The following is a 9,127-nucleotide window of genomic DNA, read 5'->3' as shown; positions in this document are numbered from 1 at the left end:
GAACCAGCTTAGGAGAAACTGTAGTTTTTCTCCTGACCAAAAGAAGAATCCTTAGAAAGGGCTTCTTAGGAAGGAAGGCTTAGGAATTAAAAAAAAAAAAAAAAAGTTGGGGGGGGATCCAGGGTCCTCAGAGGGAAATTAGAAAGGACAAAGTGTAAAGGGGCTGGTTGAGAACACACACACATGCCCCACGCCCATGTGCAGGACTTGGCTTTGTGGGGACCTGGCCTCCTTGTGTGCAGAGTGGGGGACTGATCAGGGGCAGTGAGAGAGGGAAATGCTACCAACATATGGAGGCAAGGAAGGAGACCTTTGGGTGCTTACAACCACAGACCCCAAAAGAGGCCCGAAACCTTTCAGAACTGGTAGGTGCCTCAATATCAGCAAGTCCAGGACCTTATTCATTTCAAGAAAAGAAGCTGCAGAGGGCAAGGAACTTGCTCAGAGTCACATAGATGAGAAATGGCAGGGTTGAGATGAAAACAGTATCTTCCCCAAGTCTCCTGCCCTGCTGTCTTGCATGATTGTGGCCAATCCTGCAGAAATCTTTTGAGACAGAGCCTTCCCATCTGGGTATGCTGGCCAACCAAGGTCACAAACTCAGGCCCTTCCAGTCCCTGCAAGTGTTTCAAGCAAGTCTGAATCCCAAGTGTTCTACTTAATCGCTGTGTGACTTTAGGAAAGTTCCTTTACCTTTCTGTGCCTCTGTTTCCTCGCCTGTAGAATGGGGTTAATGACAGTATGTGCTGAGCAGGGGTGCTGTGAACAGCACATGAGAGCTTGCATGTGAAGCAGGGAGCACAGTCAGTGACAACCGAGAACTCCATACAAATATGGGCTGTTTCCTAGTTCGCTGGGGTAGACGAGGAGCTGATTTTCCAGCCGCTGCTTTTCTGAGAGGGATCCCCAAAACTAGGCACGTCAATCCCCATGGAAAAGCTGCTAATACCAAGTCCATATCTGCTCATGGCAAACCTAAACATCTAATGATCTCTGGGTCTCCATGAGCTAGGACACACCCCAGAGAGACTCCCGTACAGAATCTCCGCTGGGCAGCCACTACTCCAGCCAGTCTTGTGAGCAGGTTTTACTCCTTGACTCCGTGTACTAAAATAGCAGGGATTTTCCTTCCATGTACTTTTAAATTTCCATATCCTACTCTGAGGTTCTAAAGTGATCCCTTGAAGGTAAGTAGTTCTCTCCACTGAAAGTCATTGCCACTGGGGCTCAGAGAGAGGCCCTGGAGGTTGCCAGACCAATCCTCCCCCACCCCATGCCAGCCCACCCTAGGGCTGCTGTCACCACTAAGGAATACAACCCCCCTCCAAGGAGCGAGCAGGCCAGAGAAGCGTGAGCCCGTGTAACTTGCCTAAAGTCACACAGCTACTAAGTAGGCCACTTGGGATCCAGCAAGCCATGTTTAGACAGAACTACAGTGAGACCCAAGCCAGAATCCAAGGAAACAGCTGCAAAGGATTAAGAGATACTCCCTCTCTCCAGCAAATACCAGTCCCTTGGGTAGAAATGGCGCTGCAAAAAGGGGAAAGGAAACGAATTTTCTGAGCATCACAAGTGTCAGGCACTTTGTCAATATTACCTCAACCAAAATCAAACCTGAAAGCATCCTCAGAAGCCTTCACTTCAGTATCACAGATCTGGCAGCCAGGGAAAGCAATGCCAACCACTATCCTGCATTGAGGACCCTAGCCTTGATTGTCTGGTAAATATTCACATTCAGGCAGGACTAGTGATGAGGAACAAATTAAACAACAGATAAAATGGCCCTAAAAAGTTAAATGTCAGATATATTAACCATAGTGATGTAATATGACAGTGACCATTTAACCATTTCATCTTCAGACTTGTTTTTTCCACAGTTTTCTGTGATACAATTCAGTTTGATTATCTCTGCAGTATCCTTAGTGTGTCCCTTTTAAAAATTCAATAGCCAAAAATGGAGCCAGAATAAGGCATGAAGCCAGTGGCTGGATTCCTTTTTTGTAATAAGGACTGACTTCAAGATGACATGTAGATTTTATGTATTCATTTTTCTCCTCTACCAGCTGTATTATATGGCTGATGTGCTATACTTCCCTTATGGTCCACTAAGACCCCTGGATCATTTACTGAAGAGCTGGAGTCATACATCAGTTCCATTCCTCCACAACTCACTAGGAGCCCCAATGTGTAGAAAGGTATTCAGAAAAAAGGGAAGCCCAGCCCTTCTGATGTCACAGAGAAGCTGAGGGAGATGCCAGCATTCTGGCCTCAATCAGGAACTCTCCTCACTGTGTTGAGGTTGGTAGTAGCAGGAGGATGTATGTGATCCCAAACACTGCATCCACTCTCCACTTCTCCAAATCCACCCAGGGCCCACATTGTCCCTGAATTTTCACAGATTTCGATTCATGTGCGGTCAGAGAAAGAGGGCAAACCTTGAGCTCCTCTAGTCCATTGGCCTCCAGTCATATTCCTCAATCCTGACACTCAGCCATTACATAGCTACTAAGCACCCACCTATGGGTGTGTCATCCCTGCCCCTATGGGAGTCCAGGGATGCCGATATTAAGAAGACCTGGTCCTGCCCACATGGGGTTTATAGTCCTGAAGACAGAGGAATAACCAGCTATTTAAGAGCACCGTGTGATGAGTGAGGTGAAGGGAATCCAATGTCCTCAGAGAACAGGGGGAGGAGGTCCTTCACCATGGGCTGGGAGCAGCAGATGATGGAAAAGCTTCTTGAAGGAGGAGATGTATAACATAACACTTTTACGGATAAATAGGAGTTTCCAGGATCTTTGTATAGGAGGGAAGAGCAGACAGAGGGAACAGAATGTACAAAGGCTCAGAGGCCAGAGACAGCGTGGCATGGCGGGAAAACTGCAGGTAGGTCAGTCTGAATGGAGTGGACGATTAACAGAAAGCACAGTGGCAGGAGCTAACATGCTCAAAGGGTTTGCAAGCTTCACGACAAAGGCTCCCCTCACCGCTGAAGGTTATTCATTTGTTATCCATTCATTTAGCAAATATTTATTGAACACCTACTATGTGCCAGAAACTGTTATAACTGCTAAGGACACAGCAGTGAATCAAAGCAGTGCTTTGATTTGAGCTTACATTCTAGTTGGGGACACAAATAATACGCACTACAGCAAAGGCCTTTTTTTTTTTTTTTTTTTTTTGTGCAAGTAATGACAAAGATTTTAGCAAGTAATGAGAAAATAAAAACAGGGTGGGATGCAAGAAAAGTGACTGGGAGGAGGGTAGGAGAGGATGGCTTTAGTCAATGTAGTCAGGCCAGGCCTCCTGGAGGAAGTAATTGGGTTGGTACCTGAAAGATGAGAAGGAGCCACTATGAGCAGACCTGAAGGGACAGCCGCAGCAGAGGGGATGGCAAAAGCCAAGACATGTTCATGGGACTTGCAGGAAGGTCAGTGTGGTGGAAGCAGAGTGAACAAAGGAGAGAGTTGGGAGAACTGATCGAGTCAGGCCTTGAAGGCTATGGCCCTGAGTTTGGAGATAATTCTAGTTGCAACAGAAAATCATGTTGGAGGGCAAAAGTACAGGAGAGGCCCCTCTGGCTTCTGAGAGAAGAAAATATTCTGTGAGAAAGAAAGAGAAAGCCTGGAGATGATTGTGGAGGTATATCAGTCAGCTACAGCTGTGTAACAAATAACCTCCAAAATATAGTTTAAAACAACACAAATTCTCGTGATTCCACTGGTCGTTTGAGCATCTCTACTGATCTTGGTTGGCCAGGCTTAGCTGAGCAAGGCTGGAGTTACACGTCTGCAGTCAGCTAGTGGGTTAACTGGGTCTGGCTGATCTAGTGTGGCCTTGTCTGGGATGGCTGGCCTCTCTTCCATGCAGATCTTCCTCTAATAGGCTAGCCTGGGCTTGTGCTGATGGTAGCAGCATTCCAAGAAGTGCACAAGGTCTCTTGAGTACTAGGCTCAGAAATGGCACACAATCACTCTCACCTCACTCTAGTCTTCAGTGCCCAACACAAGTCCCAAGGTCAGGTCAAATTCAAGGATGGAGAAATAACCTGTACCTATAGAAGGAAAGAGTTTCAAATAACTTGGATGCAGGAAGTAGTCCAAGACTGTGGGCAATTCTGCAATCAGCCTACCACAAGAGGCTAGTGTGCAGTTCAAGAAAGAGAAGGTTGGAGGCTTAAAGTAGGATGACCATGGTAGAAGCAAATTACTGAGAATATATTTTGGAGGTAGAGCTGGAAGAATTTGTCACTGGGTTGAGTGTGGACATGAGGGAGAGGACTCAGGAATGACCCTTGAGCCATCCTTTGGCCTGAATGACTGTCGGGTGTGCCATGAGATGCGGTGGGAAAGAGCAAAAGAGAGAAAGACATGAGTTGGGATTTGGGTTAGAATTGGTTAGATGGGAGATGCTGCCAGCATCCATGATGTTCCAGGGGTTAGTGAAGAACCACTAATGGGTTTGGAGCAGGAAATGATGTGGTGAAGGACAGATTGGAGAAGCAAGCCCGGAGACAGGGTGCATTCATTTCTCAGAGCTGCTAGAATGAAGTACGACAACTGGGTAGCTTAACACAACAGATATTTCTTCTTTTTTTTTTTTTTTTTTTTTTTTTTTATGAGATAAGGTCTCACTCTGTCACCAGGCTGGAGTGCAGTGGCATTATCATGGCTTACTGCAGCCTTGACTTCCTGGGTTTATGCAATCCTCCAACCTCCACCTCCCAAGTAGCTGATACTACAGGCATGTACCACCACACCCAGCTATTTTTTGTAGAGACAGGGTTTCACCATATTGCCCAGGTTGGTCTCAAACCCCTGGACTCAAGCAATCCTCCAGCTCTGGCCTCTCAAAGTGCTGGAATTACAGGTGTGAGCCGCCACACCCAGCCCAGGCATTTTTCTCACAGTTCTGGAGAGTAGAAGTCCAAAGTCCAGGTGTTGGCAGGACTATGCTCCCTCCAAAAGCTCTCAGGGAGAGCCTTTCTTATCTTTTTAGCTTCTTGCAGCCCTAAGCATTCCTTGGCTTGTGGCAGCACAACTCCAGTCTCTGCCCCCATCTTCACAAGTCCCTCTTCTCCATGTGCCTCTGTCTCTTTTTAAGGGCACCAGTCCTATTACATTAGAGCCCACTCTATTAACATGATTATATCTGTAAAGGCCCTGTTTCCAGATAAGATTATTCCCAGGTATCAGGGGATAGAACTTCCACATATCAATTGGAAGAACACAACCCAACCCATAATACAGAGACCAAAGGTGGAGTTAGAGGCCCAGAGACGGGTGGAGCATCCCCTTGTGATTCCCTGAGTTCATGGTAGAGTCACTGCTGGAAGCCACATGCTTAACACTGTCCTCGACCTGCCCCCAGAGCCACACCCTGCTGCCCATCTGTGCCCAGTGAAAGTGCCAGAGCTTGAGCCCCAGGCTGATGGCCCTGCGAGGCAGGTCCATCCCACTGCCCCTCCAGTGGTACATTGAGAGCCAGGCCTGGGGAGCTTCTCCCCCTGCAACTTCAAGGCCCCTGTTTGGGGACCTGTACATCAACATGAAAACCCTGGTCATGAAGTAATTTTAGCAAGAGATCTAGCCCAGCCCCTGCAGAGCTGAATGCCACATCCTCAAGAGACTGACTCGTGCCTCCAGAACCTCCAAGGAGGAACTGCTGTGGGAAGCCCACCTCTCAGATGCCAGATGCACCTGTAGCACCGGACTGAAGGCTTTTCTGGGGTTCGGCATGAACTGGAAAAGGGAAAGAAAATGAAAGCAGAGAAGAGACCTTTCCCCGCACAAAACAGCTGAGGCTACACAGCTCCCTCTGTGGGTGCAGAGTCCTTTCATTCTTGGACAGCACAAACATAAGAAGCCTCAGATTCATGTTCCTGACATCCTGGCTAGGCGAGCCCACAGTGAGCCCTAAGAGTCACAGGTCACATTGAGAAAGGAATTTTTATCAGACAACCCCAAGCCAGCGTCCATCAGCAGACAGCACCACCTGCAGCACACTCTAAACTGGTGTTTTACAGACTCTGAAATTGCCTTATGAATAGTATAATTCTATTGCCCTCTCTAAAACAGTTACCACCAGATACAGAAACAGACAAACACATACACCAGGAACAGATTCATGCGTGTACTATCCCCTGGTTTATGGCAAAGGTGACACTGTGGTGCAGTGGAGAAATGATGGTCTTTCCAATAAATCAGGCTGGTCAATTAAATATCCATATGGAAAAAATATTGACCCTCTGCTTCCCACCATATGCAAAAATCAATTCCAGATGGATGCAGACTGTGGAAGTTTTTAGAAGACTGGTAGATGACAATCTCCATGACCTTGGGGTAGGCAAAAAGATTTTGAACACAACACAACAAGCTCCAATAATAAAAGAAAAATTTAATAAATTGTATTATATTAGAATTCAGAATTATTTCTGGCCAGGTGCAGTGACTCACACTTGTAATCCCAGCGCTTTAGGAGGTTGAAGTGGAAGGAATGCTTGAGGCCAGGAGTTCAAGACCAGCCTGGGCAACATAGAGAGATCCTGTCTACACAAAAGAAAACTGTATTTAATTAGCCAGGGATGGTGGTGGATGCATGTAGTCCCAGCTGCTCAGGAGGCTGAGGTGGGAGGATCACTTGAGCCCAGGAGGTTAAGGCTGCAGTGAGCCATGATCATGCCACTGCACTCCAGCCTGGACAACAGAGCAAGACCCTATCTCAATAAAAGAAAAGAATTTCTGCTTATCCAAGACATCACTAAGAGAGTGAAAAGGCCAGCAACACAAGCAAGAGAAGATATGTCTTCTGACAACATATCTGACGAAGGACTCCTATCCACGTGATATATTTTTAACTCCTATATATTGGTAAGAAAAAGGCAGGTCACTCAGTGGGAAAAAAACAGTCAGAAGTCTTCTATTAGTATAGAAACTTCACAAAAGAGGATAGCCAAGTGACCAATAAACATAAAAAAAAAGTCATTAATCATCAGGACATGCAAGTTATAAAACACGATGCAGAATCACTACCCACACAGTAGAATGGCTAAAGACTGGCAATGGCAACGCCCATTGGTGAGAATCTGGAGCAATCAGCACTCTCACACTCTGCCATTGCCCCTGCAGGTTGGCACAACCACTTAGGAAAACTGGGAGCATCCAGTAAAGTTGAATATACACTCCTCTATGGTCTGGTATTTCCTATGCATACATGCTGAACAGAACTGCATGCACACGTGCACCAATAGATGTGTGCAACAATAGACGTATGCACCAATGGATGTGTGCACCAATAAACGTGTGCGCCAGTGGACGTGTGCACCAATAGACGTGTGCACCAATAGAAGTGTGCACCAATGGACATGTGTGCCAATGGACGTGTGTGCCAATAGATTTGTGCGCCAATGGACGTATGCACCAATGGACGTGTGCACCAATGGACGTGTGCAGCAATAGACATATGCACCAAGGACGTGTGCACCAATGGATGTATGCACCAATGGACATGTGCGCCAATGGATGTGTGCAGCAATGGACGTGTGCATCAATAGACATATGCACCAATGGACATGTGCACCAATAGATGTGTGTGCCAGTGGATGTGTGCACCAATAGACATGTGCACCAACAGACATGTGCTAAATTTTGCAGCAATTTTATTCTATATAACCAAGAACTGGAATCAACCCAAATATCCATCAGGCAACAGTAGAAAGCATATCTTGCAGTATAATCATACAATGGAATACCGCATAAAAACAAGAATGACCAAACAATATGGATGAATTATACACATCATATTGTGCAAAAGCAGCAAAATACAAAACAGAACACCTGTAGAGTTCCATTTATACAACCTTCAACCCAGGCCAAACAAAAAGACCTAGACCTAATCTATAGTGTTGGAAGTCAGGATGGTGGCTATCCTTGGAAAAGGCAGTATGTGACCGACTGGAGGCCAGTTAGCTTAGAAAATTCATTGAGCTGTGCACTTGGGATTTATGCCCTTTAGATGTGCATATTGTACTTTAGTTTAAAGTACATTTTAAAAAGAAATATACTAAGTGTTTTTTGTTTAAAAAAAGTTCTGGTTTCATTTGCTAAAAACAATAGGCTCCTCAATGGTGAAGCTATTCTAGTTCCTTTCACCTTCCAGAGGCAGAGGCTAAACCTAAGTCCCTTAAGGCCTGGCCCATGTCCTCCATGTGTGCAATGACTGGCTGGGCGTGGCCTTGTGCAGCTGCTGGGGTAAGTTTCTCCCCTTCCATTTCTTTCCCTCCTCTTCCCCGTCCCCTTCCCTTCCTGCGCCACCAGGTGGGGCTCGATCACAGCAGAAGGCTACTCTCCTGACGGTGCCCACACAGTCTGGCCCGGCTGCTGGCGAGCCATCAGCCCATCCAGGCCCTCCAGCCTAAGCCTCGGGTGGGTGGACACAAACCCAGCTACTCACTAACATCACTTTTCTGAGACTTCAATTCTTTTCCTCCAAATCAGGGCAAGAAATACAAGTTAAAATAACCACGAGGTATCACTCTATAAAACTGAAACGTGTTAGAAAGCTAGGGAAGGCCAATGTTGGCATAGATGTGGAAACGAAGGAAGCTTCATGCCTTGTGGTAGGGAGTGTGAGCCACTGGAGTCGCTCTGGGTTAAATTACACATGGACACTGCAGGGACCTAGCAAGCAGCCCCACTCCTGGACGTATATTCCAAAGTTCTAATCCAGGAGATCTATTTAAGGACCTCAGCACTGGCAGGAGTGTCTGGGTGCTGGTGGATGGCAAAACGAGGTGAGTGAAAAAGATGGGAAACAGGATGAGAAGTGACACTCTAGTCTTAATACAAATGGAAAATACACACATATAACAATACACTGCTTACAAGAACACATGCAAATACATTCAGACAACTGGAAAAGGATTAGGAAGGGAAGAAGGAAGAAATGAAGGAAGGAAAGGAGGAGAAATAAAATGTGAAAGAAAATACCAAGTTTCAAGTGTTGGTGTGAAAAGAAGAATCCAAATGAAGTTTCGAGAGTCTCTAGCACTTAGCAGGCACCCAGGAAATTTTCATTTTCTACATGTGCCTTTAAGCACTAACATTTCTTGAGTGCCTACTGTGTTTTA

General features: G+C 46.2%; 1 protein-coding gene across 1 annotated transcript in view; it reads right to left on the bottom strand.

Annotated features, from left to right (window-relative positions):
* CBLN1 (cerebellin 1 precursor) overlaps window positions 1–9,127 on the bottom strand; it is a 680,545-nt gene that overhangs the window by 119,616 nt on the left and 551,802 nt on the right. The window lies entirely within an intron of this gene.

The sequence above is a fragment of the Macaca thibetana genome, chromosome 20 (genome assembly GCF_024542745.1).
Source record: "Macaca thibetana thibetana isolate TM-01 chromosome 20, ASM2454274v1, whole genome shotgun sequence".
Lineage (NCBI taxonomy): Eukaryota > Metazoa > Chordata > Mammalia > Primates > Cercopithecidae > Macaca > Macaca thibetana.
Note: the sequence above shows the minus strand (reverse complement) of the source record. Positions and strands in the feature narration are given on the sequence as shown.